The following is a 21,872-nucleotide window of genomic DNA, read 5'->3' as shown; positions in this document are numbered from 1 at the left end:
GCTTGACCGGAACTCCATCTGCATAGACCCACTCACTGAACTGAAACACGGACGTTCATTATAACTTGTTATCTAGTGAACTAGATAAAGATAAAGATACCTTTTGTAAATTGAAAGCTGCAGTATTATGTACAGTGTATACTGGATGTTTTTGTGTCACCTAATCATTAAGTAAGATATTTGGTACTACTTCCTACTTCGAGACTTCAAGAGATAAGAGGAAGCGAGGGGCGGGGTGGAAGGTTTGAGCAACTCAACAACTTTTAGCATTCTCATTCATTGTGTACTATGTGCAGAGAATGAATCATTGAACATGCACTATTCACTCTCAGGATTTGAGACAGTCTCAGGCTCATTCCACTTGCTTTTTCAAATTGGAGGTTTCACCATGCATTGTAAATTATGAAAGGTGGTGAGATTTTTTAAAATCCAGACATTACCAAATGCCAAAGTCTCTGTTAGACAAAACTGTCATATTTGCATTTCTTGGTGTCTTTCACTTGTGCCACAGTGTCGTAGGAAGTACTACTGGAAGTAGGAACAGGTCTTTACATTGCTCAATACACTTCAGATAACTATCTTGACACATTTGTTGCTATCTGAAGGTCACTTCCATGCTGCAGCAGATTTCCAAATGCTTAGGACACAGCATATGGGCTCTTCTCGTTTCTCTATCTTGTGCTTCCTTGTCTCCTCTCTCCTCTGTCCTCCTTCCTGCGACCCAGAAATCGATCTCAGCACGTCATCTTGAAGGATGTCTCAATTCCTAAAATGCATCATGATAAGAGAGAAATGAGGAGAGAGGAGGCTTGTTGAACGAGCTATGAGCGAGGATGTACAGGTATATCCTGTGCAGAAGTCTTTTCAGTACCTGTGACGTATAAAAGAGGGATGATGCACAGCTGGAATATACAAACCATGGCAGGAGCAGGACTCCACAAATCTAAGTGTTCCTCTTGTGTTCATAAGTTGTTACTAATAGTTACTTAAGATTGTCAAACTCTCTGCTTATCACTGTTAAATGTCGGCTACACCCAATTCAACTACTGTCCTCATGACATGATGTTTACAAGTGCAAACAGCTGCTAACATGATATTATTGTAATCACAAGAACATTCTCTGGCGTTCAGGACTAATATGCTGTATTTCATATTGTCATATAGTAATCAACTGCCTATTGTGTATTCTGCAAATGTCATTCCAAATGTATAGTCCTGTGACGACAGTTGCAATTGGGGTTGTAGGCTACATTCAAGAACAATCTGACTTTGTCATTTCTTACAGAGGCTGACGATGAAATACTCAGCCTTGTGTCAGGCTGAAGGCTGAAGATAATTGTCTGAAATGGCACACAGCCAAAAAAGTCCCAAAACTCTGCAGAAATTCAGAGTTACTGAATTTCATCGGAATTCAGAGTTGCTGAAATTCTATGTTGTGTATGGCACTGTAATCTGTGATACTGTAGTACTTTTCATGAAAAAAAAAAAAAAAAACATTTGTAGTCCTTCATACAATCACATTATTATATTATTATCGCATTATACCACATTGTGAATTTAATTATATGTAGATATATTTTGTAAGTTGCAATGAACATTGTTATGCTCATCTGACATGACGAAATTCAGCACTAGGCTATTACAAAACAATGGAAAGATGATGGATCTGTGCCACACATCATATTTAACTGCCATTGCTTTAAAATGCCAGTTCCAAAGCAAGGAAGTCTAATTTTGTTATACCTATTGTTGAGTCTTTCTTCTTGTGTCTGTGGCTTCCTCCACTCACATTTCAGTTGGAAGGGACAAAGATGAGAGGAGAGGAGGCAAGGAAAGGAACTGAAGATGTGCAAACTGAGATATGATCAGGGGTATATCTCTCCAATCATGTTTGTAAATTGGCAATAAGCCATTTTGCATGTCAACACAGCTTGCCTAGTAATTGGATAGGAGGTGTTTTTTAGCACTTTTATATGTACAATTACTTCTTTAGGGATCCTGAGCACTGCCATGGCCTCATTGCTTACATCAAGGATCAGCTGATGGGCTCCATAACACGAGGCCATCCAAGGAGAGACCAATGTTACCCGTGAGCTGAGGAGGAAGAGACGTGAAAGCTGTGTTGAGATTGGGCTTTGAGTTGGGAGAAGATGTTACAAACCAGTGCTTGTCATTGGTTTCAGTTTATCATCGGGAATGTGAGATCTCTCCCCATTAAGATGGATGAGTTAGCAGCGTTGACTCGGCACCAGAGGGAATGCATCATTATGCTGTTTACGGAGACATGGCTAGCCATGCTAACTGCGGACACGAACTGAACCTGGGGGAAGTGTCACAGCTGTGGAAAACATCCTGCATGGTACCATTGCAAAGGACCTCAAGAGCTCCCTGGCGAGCCTGTCAATGGACCCACTACAGTTTGCCTATCAACTTGGTATTGGGTAGGATGATGCTGTCATCTTCTTAATACATAGATCCCTCTCTCACCTCGAAAAGGCTGGGAGCACAACCATGTTTTCTGATTTTCTCCAGTGCCTTCAGTACCATGCAGCCAATGCTTCTGAGGGACAAGGTGGGGTGCAGAGGGGTGGCCCAACATGACTGTCTGCAGCATGGAGGTCCCCGCAGGGGACATTCCTGGCTCCCTTCCTCTTCATCCTCTGCACTGCAGACTGCACACACAATTTAGTTACCTGCCACCTGCAAAAGTTCTCCCACGACTCTGCAATTGTTGGCCACATCACAGAGTAGGACAGAGAACTGACCAAAGGATTTGTGGATTGGTGCCAACAGAACCGCCTCCAGATCAATGAGAGTCCCTGCACATTGGTTTTCAAACTGATTGAGAGCTCAAGTGAACTGAAAAATGAACAAATCGTTTCAGGTTATGATTCAGCTCAGTTTGTTCCAAAGATTCGTTATTTTGAGCATTTGCAAACAACACAATACTAATTCACAGAAGAAGGTCCTCTTTCTGGGGCTGCACTTGATCTTGCATTGATACCCAACAATAACACACTGAGAAATATTACAAGAGGCCCCCCCAAGTAGGCCACAAAGACATGAATGCAATGTGACCACAGCTTGCACATCTGTAATTGGTAGCCTGTGAAATGCAACACTCTGTTTAATTACTTTTGGTGATTTACAACTAGGCAAACTACACATCAGTGTTTCCTCTTCTTATTGACTTACTTCAGATACCTTTTAAAACTTGATTAAATTTCAAAAGCTCAGCTGATTCAAGTCTTAAAGACATTGCTTTCAATTGAACCTAAAAACAAATTCAGCAAATTACCATAATTTTCTTCACCTCAAATGCATTCCAAAACTGATTTTTCTGGAGGCTTAGACAAATCTTATGTTTCCCAACAGACAAAAAGGTTTTCAAATTGAAAGAAAAGGCCAAGGACAGCCCAGCAATCGGTCCCTTTGGCCAATCATCCAGTGTATTTTTTCTAACCATCAATTGGATTTGAAATGAATTACATGTGTTTCAAGTAAAATGGATGCAAAAAAATCTGCACAGGCATTGCAAATATTGTGTTCTTTATGTTAAATTCATCAGGCTATACTGTTGCAACACCACAGAAGGTAAATTATAGCAGTTCACAAAGTAACAGTTTGTGTTTGCAAATGTCAATGAAAAAGGATTTAAAAGGGAGAAATGTATTCTATGTGAGGGCTACATGGCTCGTGTTTTATGGTGTATGTATGGGCATTGAGGCAGAAGTGATGGAAGAGTAGTGTTCAAAACAACAACATTAAAGTCCTGTTTCAGCCAAACCCACTAACACTATTTAACTAATGCCTTGATTCCTTTACCAAACCACTAAAGCAATCTTGAATCTTGAATCTTGAATCTTAAAGGCTAAAAGCCTCAAAATTCAGAAAGGTTTATATGTACAGCAACATGATTGAAATGTGTTTGCAGCGCCTCAGAGTCATGACAAACAACTGTACAAATCATGTAATGTTGGAGAGCGTCACTACTTCTGAGGAACACCACAACCTCTACGTCAAATTTTGGCGTGACTCCATTCCGGAGCTTCGTCACCCCTCCTAACTGATCTCAACACAGAGAGGAAAAGTATGGCTACAGGGTCGAGACTGCTGGTTGGAACAGCACGGAACAAGTCCTGACTATTTAAATCCGCTTTGATCTGTGTTTCCTGGAGAGGGGATTGTCTGCTCGCTCCTGTGGTAACACTTTTGTACCAGCCTGTGCTCTTTGCATCATCTCTCCCTGCGTGAAGAAGTCTTGCTTTCCCTTTCTCTCTCTCTTTCCCTCTCTGTTTTGCTCTATCTCACATAGGCATGTGCACAAATATGCATGCAAACACACGTCCGCAAATCCACACACACACATTTTTCTGACAAGCACATTCTCTTCCTGTCTTTCTCAGCCCTTCTACTCTTTTTCTCTCTCTCAATTTTCCCTTTGACTTACACATACACTAATTCCCTTTCTTCAAGGACAAGCATCTCACGGCACATCATCTGAATAAGACTTTGAGTCGCCGTGGCCTCCCAGGGCTTAAGTCCGCAGAGCCCTTCTTCCCGATCCCCTTTTTAATGTTCTAACACCAGCCTAGTGCCATCAATAAATATTAACATCCAGAGGGATGAGATATGCTCTGGTTAGGCAGTCTGTTCACCACATGGGTCTCAGGGTGGCTTTCTCTCAGCTGATGCTGAAGAAGGATTGTTGAGCTAGTGACCCAGACTGAAAGACCAAAAGAGCTTTGTGACTGTGCAGCTCTTGTGATACCATTCAAGAAATGTCTTCATCAATCAGACCACTAAATAAGATGATGGGAAATTGTTGTTTCTGCATGGGTGGGAAAAAATCTTTTAGGACTCGCTTTGGGCTTCAGCTCTAAAATCCAGAGTTGGTTAGCCTTAAGCAAAGTCATTAACAGTGATTGTAGGCTTGAAATAAATAGCCTTGTCAATTCATATCCTGATGCTACTGCTGCCAATGAAAATTGTCAAAGTAGGTTTGAATTGGACATCAATGTTGGTGTATTTTTCTACAATAAAGACAGGTGACAATAAAACAAAATACGCATGTCTTGGCTGTAATTCAACCTCCAGTAATCTGCTAAACAGCTGTCATGTGATTTTTTTTTTTAGACTTTTTAATTTATTTAATTTTTTTTGGATTCATGGTCATTGGAACAAAACAATTAGCTTGGCTGTCGCCAAACTTTTTTTTTTTTTTTAATTTCCCCCTGTTGGCCCATATTAGAAATTACAAGTAACAAAAAACAAAATGTCTGGGATTTTTATTCTCCTGTCCTTAACTGAAGAAACATATTCCAGCTGGGATGTCTAATCAGCTTAACCATTTTAAAAAGCCTGATTTTTTTATTTTTGCATAAGATTATCAAGAAAACAGGAAGTATTTCATATTTGCTCTCCTGTAATCAAATGATTTTTTGCTGTGCATTAAGACAAACCTGAAAATGCTGCATATTTAAGTTTCTCCCATACAGTACCAGGCGTGGCCTGATGACTGCCACCGCCACAGGATACTGTCACACTCAGTCCTCCTCCCTTGTCCCTGACTCCCAGCTCCCACCCCTGAGCCCTGATTCATTACAAGCTGTGGCCAGGGTATTAAGATACGGCCGCATTAACAAAGTTGTCTCTGTATCTTAATTGAATCTACCCCCGCCAGAGCCGAATCTGGATTATGTTTACCTGAAATATAAGCGGCTCGGCAGACAGAGCATGGCCCCACTGATAAAACACTGGGTTGTCCCCCCTCCCCAATCCTAATCCCCAACTGTAATTTGTTCCTCGATACATGTAGCTGCGGTGATGGGAACCCCTGATTGGGATCCATTCCACAAACAGCGAAAGCATCTGCAGGTAAGTTCATCTATTAAATAGTGAAGGTGTATGTGTATTTCTGTGTGTGCAAGACAGTCACATAAAGTGTGCATGGATCTGCCTCAGCCAACTTTAAACACTATTCAACTCTTTGTGCTCTTTTCATTGTGTAACAGGTTTCTTACAGGTTCATTTGCAGTTTGTCATTGCCTTCCAAAATGATCCATATGAGATTCCTGATTTGAAGCCCTTATTTACCAGGACAACATGCCCAAAGTGGACATATCTAAACAGCAAAATACAGTACAGTCGGTACATTTCAAAGTGTGTGTGTGTGTGTGTGTGTGTGTGTGTGTGTGAGAGAGAGAGAGAGAGAGAGAGAGAGAGAGAGAGAGAGAGAGAGAGAGAGAGAGAGAGAGAGTTTTGGTGTCATTGTGCTTATAATGGTATTACAACACTGGTAGGTAATGTTGCTTCAGGTACCAGTGAGACAGTGAAATATGATCCAAGAAGTTGTCTGAGTTACAGATTAATGGGTTTGATGGTTTATTAGATGCCACTGTACATCACTGTACACTCTACTGAGGTTAATAATATGAGGAAGGATTTTACTCCTCTGCAAATTTATCAGTGCAGAAATCATTGTATACGCAATCATCAGGTAAACAGTAATACTCCAATAATCTACCAGGTGATTGCACATATTTGGTTAGCCAACACAGTGCCTTGACAGATGACTTTCCATTGGATTGTGGCAAAAGTTGAGCAGGTTTAAACTTTTTTTTGTTGAAGCCCTTGTTATTATTTTAATTTTCAGCGTGCTAGGCAGCTGCTTAGAGGATCTTATTACTGCTGATTGTTGGGATAAGGTTTGAGGAGTCAGAGTATAAGTCTTTGAAATTTGCATCACCCGGCCTTTCCTAACTATGACTGTGAATAAGCCACAGCCCTAACAAGCTAATTAAGGTCTGATCCGAGAGCTCATATCTCTTGCTGTGCCTAAACCTTTGCATGATCCTACTTTCTTTTTTCCACTATGAAACTGTACACAACAAAAGGAATACACTAATCCTGTTTACAGTGTTGACAGGAATGTTTCTTCTTTAACTATAGGATGACTTTTGGAAATCGGGTTTCTACTCACTTAGCTATTCATAATAACAGCCACACAAGTTAAACTCACAATCAGCACTGCTTTGATCTTCTACTTGTATTTATTGGAGTCACCATTCTCCCAGATGATCACCCTATAATATGATTTCTGTGTTGGTGCACAAAGTTAGGGCACCCATGGAGTCAGCACCTATGATTCATTCTATAAGTTGTTTATAAGGAAAAGTTAAACATAATTAATCGACTGACTGAAAGTGACTTGTTTTTCTATTTTTTGTGTGGAATAATCCCATACTGATATCGTTAGCATTCAATTGAAAGTGTACTCTCTTTGACTGTAATTAAACCGATGTACTTTGATGGAAGAATAAGTACTTTAATAAGCCACTTGTGGAAGTTTTTTTTCATTCCATTATTTATTTTTTTCATTCCACACGCACATAGCCCTGAAATGAATACACACTGAACTATAGACATGCATTAACTGTTGTAGAGAGATGTCAGAATGATGGGGCTGCCACAAAATCAGGCACTCTAAGCAGTTAAGAGTTCAGTGCTTTGCTCAAGAGCACCTCTGCAGGGCACCTCGGCAGTGCTCAGGAGGTGGTCTGGCACGGCTCCAGCTACCACTCAACACACCTTACTGACTGGTTCGTGCTGGACTTTAACCAGTCACCCTCCTCTCACCACCTTGCAGAAGGGCATACTCCACCCTGGGACTGACACTTCACAACCCCCCGCCCAACACACACACAAACACATACCAGACCATCTCATACACAGAGTCTGGCTGGAGACCAAAGACCTACAGTGGCACAGTTCCTATGTGCGTGTGGAAAGGACAGGCCACCGTTGGGGGGTCTTACATGAGGGATAGCTCTGGATGGTGACACTAGGCGGGGGCCAAGTCCTTCGCCTTTTTGTCCTTCACAGGGCACTATCTCCACACAACCCCACACAACCCATTTCCTTAAAATGACCATCTCCACCTTTTCCCATCCTTAGTTCCAAACCCCCCTTGACTTGATTATTCCCATCTCAGGTGAAAGGTAGGGCAGTGATGCACCATTGGTCATTTTTAAAATGCTCTGCCATCACCACAGCAATCAACATCACGACCAATACTGTGCATGAGCAGGAGCTGTGTGTATTTCTTGTGTGTTCTGTTGTTTGCATGGATGTTTAAGTAAGCAAGTCATTAATGAGGGATGGAACTTGATTCATGTAAATTTTCTACATAAGGACTCTATTGTGGTCCTGCACACACAACTACACTTTCATGCTTGCACCCTGTGGATACTTACACTACTTAACAGTATTAGATAAGTAGACTGAGAAAGAGGAGATGGTTATTTTGCACCTTGTACCTTTAAAACGCAATCAATTTAAGGCTTGGCTCATCCAAATTACTCTGTGTTATTGGTATCTGGCCTTGTAGACAGCTTTGGGGTTGTGTGACCATGTTTTGTGATATCCATCTCTAAAATCCATGCCTTCAGCCTGATGCAGGAGAAGTGAGTTGAATTTGTTTTTTGATGCTCACAGCATTGAAAGTGTTTATTAAAATAAATTTAACAGCGATCTTTCCAAATGTCTCTGTTCAAAAGTACATGACTCTGGATCAGCCTCTTCTATGGATGTGTGTAGGGTAATTGGCTGCCAGATTGAAAGTTCATGTTGGGTGCCTTACACCCATTATTTAACACCTATTATCATTAAGTATTTCTTTTTTTTATAAAGGGGTTTAAATTAAAACTTTTCACAACAAAATTCCATTACCCTCCATTGTTTGGTGTTTCAGCAGAAAACTCAGAGACCGACATCTCAAAACTTTGACACATAAAACCAAACCTGGATGGATCATTGGCATTTATGATTCCTTATCTGTAAGCACAGCAACAACACACAAACTTCCAACAGAAACCAAACATTTATCAAGATGGATATCCTTGTGGATAATATTGTAAATAAAACAGTGTTTTTTTTCTGGTTTTCATGAAAAATGTCATTCAAGGATTTTGCACTTAATAGTAGCTATCATCTTAACTCTCATGTACATTGAAACTTTTTTTTTTTTTTTTTACTTTAATCATTCCTCCTGTTCACGCTCCCCATTAAAAGGTCCCTCCTTAATGTACAACCAATTTAAGTTATGGTGAAAAAAATCCAAAGCTCTAATTCTATGCAAAAATATTTTCAAAAGTTCAGATGATTTGTCTAACAGCCATGTATTAACTGAAGCTGAAAAGCAGTTGGAGGTTTGGTGCCTTGCCCAAGGGCACCTTGGCTGTGCCATAAAGCTGTAAAACCAATAAGTTCAAAATACTCAAAATTATAATTTCCTAAAAATGATTATCGAAGAATAATAATTTCCATAAATTGCGTTAATGAACAAGACTGATGGAATCCCACTGAACAGAACTTTTCAGTTAGCGTAGCTCAAAATATGAATACAACTCCATTGTTAAAGTTCAGTAATAAAAAGTATGCCTTTTCAAAGCCATTATTAAGGTGTCAAATGTCTGTGTATTCTATAATTAACAGAAACAACTAAATATTTCACAGTGAAACTTAATTGCCACATCAGACTGACCACAGATATTATTGCTGAGCCCCTTACACATATTTTTAATTCAAGTCATCAGTCCAACTCCATACCTGAAGTCTCATTGAGCCCCAGGGTTCGACACTGGGACCTATTTTGGGCTCTAGTTTTATCAATGAATTGGGTGAGGACATTGGAGCAAAAATAAACCTCTATGCTGATGACACCATTATTTATACACATAATCCCTGCATAAAACAGGCAATTCAAGAGCTTCAGACTGCATTTCAGTCATTACATACTGCTCTCATGACTTTAAAATTGTTTTTAAATGCTCAGAAAAAACTAAGTTTATGGTCCTCTCTTTTCTGACGGTGATTGATTACAGTCATATTTTGCATATGTATGCAGCCTCCTCCATAATAAAGAGCCTTGATTCACTATACCATGCATCTCTGTGTTTCACTACAAATGCAAATTCTCTTACTAGAAATACAAAGTAGCATATGGTAATTAGATATGTAAGACAAGTACATCTACCTTTAAAATTGTACATAAGTACAGGAATTGCGTAAATGTAGTTACATACCACCACTGCAAAAATAAATATGGAAAGAGTTTATCTAAATATGCAACATGCAGCATAATTAAAGAGCTCTGAGTCATCACCAATGAAAAGTTTTGTTACACTATATAACAATAATAACTTCACTAACTTTGTATCTGAATTCCAGTGGTACAGTTTTTCTCAACTGAGAAGACTCATTTAAAGGAATTTTCCTTCAAAAATCTGACCAAAAACGTTGGCTATCATACAGGTTACAGGCAAAGAGGGGAACCACGCTGCGGTTTGATTTTTTTTTTTTTTCCCCATGACTCTCTGGCACCGTTGGAATCCATTGTAAGTGCAGCAAATTGACTATAACTGCTGTCTTCTGAGCAGCAAAATTCCAACTTTTCAGAACCACTTTTCAAGCATAAAGTGTGTATGTGTGTATGTATGTGTATTTGACACTCAGAATATCTACTTTCAATGGCATATTCTGTTAAGCTACTGCTACCCCTATTGTGCTCCTTACAGTGCATTAAATTTAGTGTTACACTGACTGTGCTTGTAGATTTGTATTATAGTCACTTTAAAGCTCTAATTGTACAAATACTCTTTGGGCATGGAGAAAGGCTAAACAAAGACACTCTGGCATGTGTACACACTCAATAGTCTCAGCTCTGAGCTGGAGGGGCCACTTTGACAGCTTCCTTACTCTAGACCTTCCACAGACAAGGAAACAGGTGGTGGAGGTCTCTCTCTCTCTCACACACAGACACACACACACACACACACACACACACACACACACACCAATACTCTGCACTCTATCCACACACTCTTATCTCCAGCAGGACGGCTTAAGATAGAAAGCACACTGTACAGTAATTACCACCTTGCTCCCTCTACCCATCACACTCTACACCCCCACCCCATCCTCTACTACTTCTCCACTCTCTCCTCTTCCCAACTTTCCCATCTTTTCTTTCTTTCCTTTCTGTTACTCCCCCTGTGGGACATCTTCATCCTCATCTCCCGTGTTTGAGCTCATCCCTCCACCTACCTCCCCCACCTCCCGCTGGCCAAGACTAAGCCATGTGTAGCCTTGCTGCTGGGATGTTGTAGACAGAGAGACAGAAGGCCCCCCGGGGCTTCATGGCAAGCCAGGCACACTTGGCCTGCACTTGACGTGATGCTGCTTCTCCTCGGGTGACAACACTGCATCCTCAGTAGTTGCGCTAGCCCCCCCCCCCCCTCAGGTTCCCCGCTCTGACTCCCATTCCCCCTGCCCTGAAACAGATGCTCGGGACGAGGGCGGCGCCAGTCAGGGGGGACGTGGGTTAATTGGGGTAGTAGTGGGGGTTAATTTCAATTAAAACTTCAACTAATGGAGGTCAGGGAAGCGTCTGCAAACACCTGATTAAAACAAATGGTCCTGCCAGTCAAAACTTTATCTTGGTCAGCCTCCGGCGGAGTGTCCTAGAGTGAGAAAGAAAGAACAAAAAAAGGGGAGCAGGCAGAGAGAGAGAGAGAGAGAATGACTAATTGGGGGACACTTGTTAGCGCAACATCTGCAGGGAGATTTGTGAGTTAAGGCTGAGTGTGTGTATATCTGCCTTAAGATGTTTATTAGGATTCAACTGATGGAGATTTTTGAAATCTGAGATTTTATTTTTGCAATTAAAGCAGTCTTTCTTGGACAGTGATATTTCTTTGTATCGTTCCCTTACTGATAAAACACTTTTTGAGCAGGTTTAAGACCATTGAAGCTATATTAAAAACAGGATTAAGAAGACTCAAAGTCATATTTCATTACACATCATCACAACCCCAAATGTACTGGATGGAAGATTTTGCTATTGTTGTAGCCTTACCACCAGAGGGGTGAAAAGGGTAGTTTGAAGATGGCAGTTAAAGAAAGAGCAAGGGGTCACATGAATCAAAAGATTTTGTCACATTAGGGGAATGAACCTGGCCAGTCAATTTCATGAGAATCTGTCTTTTGTTAAGTTGACATTTTGGTTTGAAGCTGATCCATGGACAGGGGTTTGAAGTAATGAATTACAGGTACTGTCATTACTGTAAGAAAGTCATTTTTTGTGTACTTTTTGTGTATTTCTTTTAAATCAGTAGCTATGTTTTATTTTTAAGTGCTTTGCAAAATTGTTCTTTGCTATGCTTCAAGTTGCATTCATTATAGAGGCAAAACCAAAAGTCACATGAAAAAGTCTTGATAAACTGTGGAAGAGTGGAACAAAAGAAAGGTGTTACATCAGCAGCTGCAGCAGAGAAGAAGCTGCTGGTGTATATGTGGTCATAGGAGGGAAGAGCTCCAGAGAGCTCCATGTCCAGAGACATGTTCTGCAGACACTGCACTCTGCTATGCACACGCATACCTAAAAAAAAGGTTGCATCTACCCTTGTTAATCTCTGATTTAATGCACCACTCAGTGTTGTTGATCAGCAGGCACGTGGTGGCAACATGTTAACAATGGATTCTAGATTCGCTACATTGTTTATGAACTTCTACCTTCAGTGTTTGAGGCTTTTCTGACAGTTTATGTCACAGTTTGTACTGAGCCTCTTTCAGCTCAAAACTTTGAGAAGCACAGTGGGACAGAGAGGTGGAGTGGTTATAGAGGGACAGAGAGGACTGGTTTTATTATGAGCTGAGAATCATAAAGAGAGGTGCATAGGCCACAACAACTATGGCGACATCAGCAACCATTGCATTGCCTAGCAATGTAGCATTGCGTGTGCGTTACAAGGTGTGTAAAAACGGTATGGCTCTCTTCGCTTTAATATGTGTGCTTGTGCCCACAGCCTCTGTTGAGTTTATATTGTTCATACATACTCTTTGTTGTCTGCTTTGGTAATGTTTTATTCTTATTTATTGTTTCATTTCTGTAGCCTGGTATTGGTTGGTGCACCTGCTGTGGTGTCCATAGCTCTTTTTAATTATTGCTGGTGATTTGTGTGCCAGTGTGTATTTATAATTGATAAAGTGATATGCACAGGCTGCAAAATCTGTCTGTGCAAATGGAATTTATTTTTGGTTTATACATCAGGGCTTGGTGGCATTATGCTGTTCCACGTTTTGGATTGACATTTAATGCAGTTGTAAACTAAATTTGCGCTTTAATTTACCAGAATTATCATATATCACCAGTAATTTCCAAAATGTAACATAGTAATATTTACTCAGACTACTTTTATCTGACTTTATGATTATTATTTTTTTTTTGAGTAAAATTTCAGTAGTTTTACAAATACTCTTATATATTAATTTTGTCAATATTCTGACTGTACATCTGTCAGAAAGAAAAACAGACAATGCCATCCTAAGGAAAGCAAATATACAAATATCTCATTCTCATCAATTCAAGAATGAGCTTCCCACAGATACCCAGCACATTTATCGCTATTTCAAACATTTAAATAGTCAAACATAAGTAACAAATCTCATATCAGAAGTAGACCACACCAATCTGCCCACAACTTTTCTAAATGTACATAAAATGCCAGTATTATCTCTGTACTGATCCAAACTTTAGTGTGTATTTCTGTTTATGAGTGAATGAAAGTCAGTCGATGGAGGTGTATTGTCCTCACTGTAGCCAGCTTGCAGTGCTACCCTGCTGCCAACCTGCTCTGCCAGGCTTGCCACAGCAGCTTTCAACATCTGGCGCTGGGCCTCAGGGAGACGGCAGGGGACGGGCCGCCCCGCTGTGGCTAAATATGGTGCAGGGTTATGCCACACCTCCCTAATCACTTAGCCACTGTCTGGCAGCTCACACTACCTCTTTCCCAGATCCCTCATATATCACCACTGCGAGACATCTGTACAGCCAGTAGGCATCTCCTTTACTGCCCCCACCACCTTCTTTTCCTCTGTACTATCCAATGGCAGGATGGGTTCATCAACTTCTATCCCATTTGTCTTACAATAGGTAAGATCACTGTGCCTGTGCAACAGAACATGGGAGATTAAATCATATTTACCAGGTGTTTGCTTTGCGTGTAACCACTGAGTGAGGACCTTTTTCACCACATGTGGTCCATGTAGTCTTTATAAGCCACATTCATCCAGGACAACTCAGGCAAAGCTACATCACTATCAAACCTCTCCATGTCAATAAAAAGTTGACAATGTGGCATATAGTACATCCATGGTCCAACTAAACAACAAAATACATTGTTTGCAGGATGACATTGTTTGTCAGTGCCTACTAAAACAAGTACAAATGACAGTTAAAAAATTTATTGGATCTACCACCTTACTGGTTAGGGTTTGATCATGTTTAGGTACAAAAAGCACTTGTTGACAGTTGTAGAAAGAGTTGATTTAAAACTACTTAAATCATGGCGCCAACCATGGTCATGATTAAGAGAAACCAAAATTCATTGTGACAGGAAATAGGATGTGAACAGCTGTCCCCCATGTTGAAGTCATCTATTTTCATGACCCATTCGTCCATGCAGCCTCCTCCCCATGACGTGCTGAGCCTCAGTGTCACAATATTTCCTTCTTTGTTATTGACAGACAATAATTACAGTTAACATTGTCTCAAGAGGTCATTTTCAAACAAACCTAAGAACCGAACAGATACTGCTGTTTTTCTTGTGAGGACAGTCTTAGTGTACAAAACAGCATGGCAAGATATTGTATTTTCTGTAAAAGAGGTAGAGGCTGCTAAAAAACTTTCGTAATTATGCTAATTTTGTGATACCTGTGCTAAAACGATGTGGTTCTCAATGAATGCATGAGACGACCCTCCACTGGGATTGGGGACTGGGAACTCTTCTTTACATGTAGTGTGCATTTAGAGGAAGAATATAGCAGTCATTGTGGCAGCACCAGAACACACAAGCGCATCTTGGTGAATGACCATGGTGTAGCTTCTGGCAGGAGAACTGTAGAAGCACCTGTGGTGTAGAGACACACTCTCACAGCTGGATGGTGCAGTCCTCTACCTCCCAGTGATAGGCCAAACAATAGGCCTGGCTGCTGAATGGAAAGCTAAGGACTTCTCCCTGCAGTGGAGCACACTATCCAGGGTGCGAGAACCCCTTCAATGAGTGACATGTTGCGTCACTTTAATGGATTTACTTCCATAGTCCAACTCTTCTTGCTTATATTCTGACCATACTGATCTTCTTTTGTGTTATTGTAATCTTTTTGACTTTTTCGTTCAGCTTTTTTAGTTTTCTTTTAGCTTAAGTCAGACAGTGTGTGCCTCCATGCCCCAAATCCTTCTATATACTTTCTCTCTAAGTTTAACACCCCAAAATCCTATGTTTTATCTCTAATTCCAACTCAGTTTTGGTCAGATTTGGCTCATACATGAGAATTTTATGGTCAAGGTTACTACTGGTTAATTTTGATTTTTGGTTATTAAAGAACTAAAAAATGTAAATGTAACAAATTTAAACAAAAAATTAACTAAAGGAACTTTTACTGTCATGGTTACTTATTGAAATGGTAATTCTCTATCATTAATGCTGGCTGTCCTGCTTCAAGGCAAGATATTCAAACCAGTGCTGCCCATACTACGATAAAAAAAAAAAAAAAAAAGATTACTATGGATATGTATAGTCTCCAGAGGATGCGCCTTAATGTTTTTGGTGATCCTCTACCATATTTATCTTTATATGTACCTCTTGTACATATACACAGATTGCCATGAAATTTGCTGGGGACATTCAAGGGGATTAACCATTGCCTTTTTTGGATACATTGTGAGCTATCCTCCAGCACCAACTTCATATCAAACTGATAGATGCACAGAATAGGCGGGAGTCACTGTATGCAGAGGATGGGGAATTGTAAGTAAATAGAAGCATGATGATCACCTGCATTTCTACGACCTGCCCCCCTCTTGTGAGTCTTTTAAGAATCTTCAGTTCAGCAGTATAATGAACCGATCAGTAAAATTGATCCTTTGTGTATGCATGCATGAGTGCATTTCCTGTTATGCCTCATATACAAAGAAGAATGTGTCAGACTGTGCAAGAATAAGAAGCAGCATCTGCCAGCAAAGCACAGGGTTTTTATTCCCATCTAGACAGATTGACGTAAAACCATATTGCCCAAATTTGGATGTAAGTTATCAGAATGAGAATCAGAATTAGAATCACTTTATTCACTAAATGTACAACGTACACAGGAATTTGACTTGCTGATACAACGTCGTGAACTATAACGTTAAAAATTTAAAGGTTAAGTTAAAACTTGAAAGTTATTTACAGTAAAGCAAAATAAAATATGCTTTGTTATGCTACATATACTGTTTGGCATTTATATGAAAGTATAGAGAAAAAGAAGAATAATACAGTAAAAATGTCACATTATGCATTATTTGCATACGCTGCACAGTCCTGGCAAGTACTGTATATATTGCATGGTCCATAGCAGGAGGTTTTACTGCATGTGGGGGTGTATGTGTAGGTAACTGCATGTGCATGTGTGCATGTGGGTGAGGAGGTGTGTGTGTTATGTAGGGGGCATTAGCTATGATACATGGTGGGCGGTCAGAGAATGAGGGAAGTAGCTAGAATGGGCTGTTGAGGACAGTGATGGAAAACTGTTCAGGTGTCTGGGGGTTCTGGTGCTGATGGAGCTTAACCTGTGGCAGGATGGAATCTTTCTGGAGACAGTGAGCTGGGTGTGATGAGGGCAGAGGATGCAGGGTACAACACAGTGATGGAGAAGATGAGAACACTCTTGATGGTGGCTCTGTTGAACTGGGTGCAAATTTTCGGGGATCGTTTTCTCAAACTTTCTGCAGAAGTCAGAGGAATAACATCCTCTTGCGAACTTGCTTAATGGTATGAGAAGAGTGTGTCTCCCATTTCACATCATTGGTGACTGTGGTACCCAGAAACTTAACAGACTCCACCACCTTTACGGCTGCATTGTTAATGAGTAGTGGGGAATGGGTGACGGTGGGTGTTTCCAAGTCCATGATATAGCACAGTGTTGCTGATGTTGAGCTCCAGGTTATTACCTTTACACCATGCTGTGCTAGTTTTGTCATATCCTGTTTTATGTTGAAAGCTTTACCTGATACGTCACATTTTGCGTTATTTACTCTGTTTTCCCGATGTATAATTGTCTGATCGTTTTCACCTGTATCTCATTAGTTCTTCCTCCCCAGTGTATTTCAGTCTGTGTGTCGCCCTCGGTCTTTCCCAGTTCATCACTTGTACATATGTGTGTCAAGTTTTCCAGTCTCCTCGTGAGTGTTTCCCTGGATATATTGTGCGTTTGGATTTTTGCTTTGTTTTTTCCAAGGACATGGCTTGTTTTGTTTTTTGGGGGGCAAATTTGAACTCTGCTCCCTTTTTTGTTGAATTTTGTTTGAGTATGGACTTGTTACTTTGGTTTTGACCCTAACCAGCCTCGCCCTACCATAAATCTTTGTTTGGTTGCCTTTATTTTGGATAATGTCATTTATTGTACTGCACCAGCTCCGCCTTTGTTAGTCTGCATTTGGGCTTGATTCCTAATTTGTTTTAATATTCTGTTTTGTTTTTTTTTGACACCATTTCAACAGTACAAACTGACCAAACATGAACCCAGCAGACATTCATTTCCACTCAGAGGCAAAAGACTTTGTATCCATGATGGACATTTTATACTCCTGTGTGAACGAAGTTCTAGACTAAGTATAGACTAAGAGTCAGAACCTCCTGAAAGTCCACGCTTCATACCAAACACTGGTTTTGGGAAATTCTAGGCATATGGAGAATTTTGTGGAAAACAGATCATCTTAAAGCCAGGATGGAGAAGCTGAACTCCTTCATTGACTCCAATTCTGCTCCTAGTATGGGATCTGTTAGAACTCATTTGGCCCCAGGGGTGATAGCAGGACTTTTCTTGTTGTAATTTGTGAGGGTCTTGAGTACGTTGCTTGAATCATGCTCCAGCCTGGCTTTGTATTCCTCCTTGGCAGATTCGATGGCCTTCTTGAAGTTCTCTCTTGCCACCCTGAATGTATCCATATCACCCTCCCTGAATGCCTGGTTTTTGTGGAGTTCTTTCAGCTGTTTGGTGAACCAGGGCTTGTGGTTAGTGTACCTTATGATGGTTTTGTTTGGAGGAAGACCTGCTCACAGACATTGATAGATGAACATACAGTGTCAGCAAATGCGTTGTTGTTGTCCTCGGGGCTTCTTAGACAGTCTCAGTCAGTGTGCTCCATTCTGTCCTGAAGCACGTCAGTCTCTTCTGGAGTTTATTGCCTTACTGTAGTCCTGGATGGTTGAGCCTTCTTCAGTTGCTATCTGAATGCTGGGACCATCTGTATTATGCAGTGATCTAAGTGTCCAAGGAGTGCATGGGAAATGTGGTATATATGTTTTATGGTGGAGTAAAAGTGGTATAGCGTGTTACCTTTGCGGGTGGTGCCATCAACAGCTGTTTTTAGCTTAGCGCTTCATGTGAGAGACAACATGAGCTGAAATCTACCATGACAGGAATTACAGAATTTGGTCTTAAGTTGTCCATGGACATAATTTATGCAACCAGCAAGTGTTGTGCTTCTTGTGTGTGGGTTCATCCATTTTATTGTAGATAAAGCATATGTTTGACATGCAGATGTCAGGGAGCAGTGTGCAGAGGCCTCTCTCTTTCTCCGCAGGCAGAGGGCACCATCTCTCCGATTCCTATAACACCATACAAGGCAGTTGTGTGCCATTCAGCCTTTCCAGTTTTCTACAGGGTGTACGCAATATAGATTTCCTATGATGGACTTCCTATGATGAGTTGGAGATGTAGAAGTTGGCATTAACTTGCAAACTCCACTGGGCACAGCTGTGTCATGTTCTGGAGATGATCGCAGCCATTCGAGATAATGCTTATTATGGAATCATAAGCACCATAGTGCATTTCTGAAGCATCTCTCCACTCTGCTCTGCATATAATACAGTCTATTTTTGACAAGAGGTGCGTCAAGCTGCACAGACTTGATTGAAGAAGGCAGGAAGTCAGACACAGGAACTGGAGAGAATCCAGTCAATTTTCAAAAGAAAATACTCCCAACTCCCAACAATAAACACATTTAAAATAGACAAAAAGAGAGAAAGTATTTAACTATGAAGCATATTTGCCCATAGTAGAAGCACAAACATCAGACAAAATGACCAAATCAGCAATTTCTGAGCAAGTCAACAAAATCAGGCAGGCACAACGCCCCACTCCTGAAATGCTCCTGATGGGATATGAAGCCGTGCAGAGGATAGAACAAAACTGGGTTGCATTAAGAACACAGCCATGCCCAGTGGAATCTCTGGGTAATTCCCTTTTGTTTAGGAATGTATTACGATCATAGCTGTAGCACATTATGGAGAAAAATTAAGATCTAAACACATGAAGATTCTATATATACTATATTTGTGTCATCTTTAGCATCTATGCATGCAATGCAGGTGTTATTTGCATGTGTGGACAGCATTGCTTAGCTACCAGATGTGATGGTGATGTAATAGCAGTGATAAAGTGGTGAATCAACTGGCAGCAACATTTTGAAGGATGGGAGAGGAGGGGTTTGACTTGGTGGGTTAGACAAACACAGTCACGTATAGGGTTGGCTGGTGTTCGCCTGAAAATAAACTTGTAGTTGTCTCTTGCTTATATTAAACTCCAGTGCTGGGGGGAATGCTCGGAGACAAAAACAAGGCAGGAGAAGGAGAAAACAGACGGGATGGTGCACATGTGACAAAGAGAGATTATAGAAGAGGCAGTAGAGAGGAGGAGAGTAGCTGCTCTTCCCTGTGTTTTTCTCTTGCAGGAGAGCTGTCACTGTGAGTAGTTTTAACTGATGGGATTCCAAATCTGTGACTCACCAATCATTATCCCTTGTCACAACTGGAAAATGTTAGTACAAACATACAGGGGCAGAGAGAGGGAGAGACAAGGTACTACTCTGATGTCAGCATGATACACTGTACTGAGGCAGTACTGAAGGCTGTTGGCCAGTGGGAAGACTATGACCATGCATAAGAAGTTATTTATCATCTTTTCATCTCAGAAGCTTGAGGACAAATAAAGAAACACTTTGTGCTTCAATGTTGTGACAGGAAAACTTCTGTTATACAGAAGTATAATACAGTTATACATGAATGGACAGTATTTTGGTACCACTGGCATGTCAATCAGGACACAGCACAACCTCAAAAATTCCATATTTTCATTCAAACTGATTGTAGGCAGACCTACAATGATTACATTATGTGTATGCAGCAAGACCTGCAACCATTATATTATGTGATATTTACCTGAGACTTTTATCCAGAGTGACTTACAATAAGTGCATTCAAGCACGAGGTTACATCATGCAAGGACATCAACTTCATCAAACATGCTGAACTGCTTTTATTTTACTCATTTATGGATTTATTTTTATGGGCCATGGTCTGAACTGATGAGTTTTCAGTTGGAATATGTGTAGAATTTCCGCTGTCCTGTTGTGAATGAGGAGCTCATTCCACCATTGTGGAGTCAGGACAGCAAACAGCTGTGATTTTGTTGAGTGGTTGTGGATGATAGATTCGACTAGAACATTTATCTTTTTGTTGTTGTTGTTGTTGTTGTTGTTTGTTTTTGTTTTTGTGTCTTTCTAAAGGAGTGGATTTTGATCAACATTAAGAGTCCAGCTTTCTCTGGATGGCTAGTCTTAACTTTCAATTAGTTGTTTCTTGAGGTTGAGATATTTATCTGAGTAAATCAACAGACTCTTCCTTAGTGAGGATGGTATTCATTTTTCTGCTTTTGCAATTTTAGACTGTCAAAAAGGTGGAAATGTTACACAAAAATTCTAATATTTCATGAATCATAGCTTAAGCTGCAAAACAAATGTCCTAAGCAATAATCATGCTTGTATTTTGTATGTATGTTGTGAATCTATAGTTCACAGAATATTTCTTATTATGCTCATTTGATGTCACTGCATCCTCTTCATCAATGTTTTTGTCAGCTAACACATTTTAATCTTTACCTCAGTCTCTGGTCCACAACAAGCTCTCCCACTGTGCTCCTGCCCACCTTCATTGCTACCACCTCCACTCCCCAGCACAGCTCAGACTGCTATTCTCCCCCCGATTCCCACCCATGATATTGATGTTGCTAATCCTGACTGTGATCACTCCAGTACACCCACCATCACTTTACGTCTCCACCCTGACAGAATGGAGATGATGAGCCTGAAATCTGCTCTCTGTGGTGGAGGATTTAACTGTTTTAGTGTGTGTGTGTGCATGTGTGTGTGTGTGTGTGTGTGTGTGTGTGTGTGTGTGTGTGTGTGTGTGTGTGTGTGTGTGCGCACGTGTGTGTGGTAGGCGGGGGTGGATGGGAGCATGTGTTAACAAGCCTATCTGCCCATCCAAGTGTTAATCTGTGAGATGCCAGCTGATGCAGTAGGACAGGGTGAGCTTGGCTCCCTTCATGCCTACCTGCTCACTAGTGCCATTCTGTCCTCCCTGTGGAGACGCAGGACTTTGTCCTTCGATCTCTCCGTGCCCAGGCACAGGTGGCACTCAGTGTGTGTCGACACCCCAGCCTCCCTGTGTTTGTCAGATCTCAGAGTTGTGTGTCGTTATGTGCGCCTGAGCGTATGTGTTCGTCTCAACTTTGTGACAAGGAGGATAATCTCCCATCCCTCCCTGCAGGTGATTATGTTTGTGTGTGTGTGCTGGGGTTAGACCGATGTCTGGGTTTGATGATATATCAGGCAGATATTTACCCTATAGTGATGCTACAGTAGTCAGTATTATAATAATAGTTCCTGAAGTTACTATGTGCATGGAGACAGGTGTTGTGCATAGTAATGA

The sequence above is a fragment of the Chaetodon auriga genome, chromosome 7 (assembly GCF_051107435.1).
Source record: "Chaetodon auriga isolate fChaAug3 chromosome 7, fChaAug3.hap1, whole genome shotgun sequence".
Taxonomy (NCBI): Eukaryota; Metazoa; Chordata; class Actinopteri; order Chaetodontiformes; family Chaetodontidae; genus Chaetodon; species Chaetodon auriga.
Note: the sequence above shows the minus strand (reverse complement) of the source record.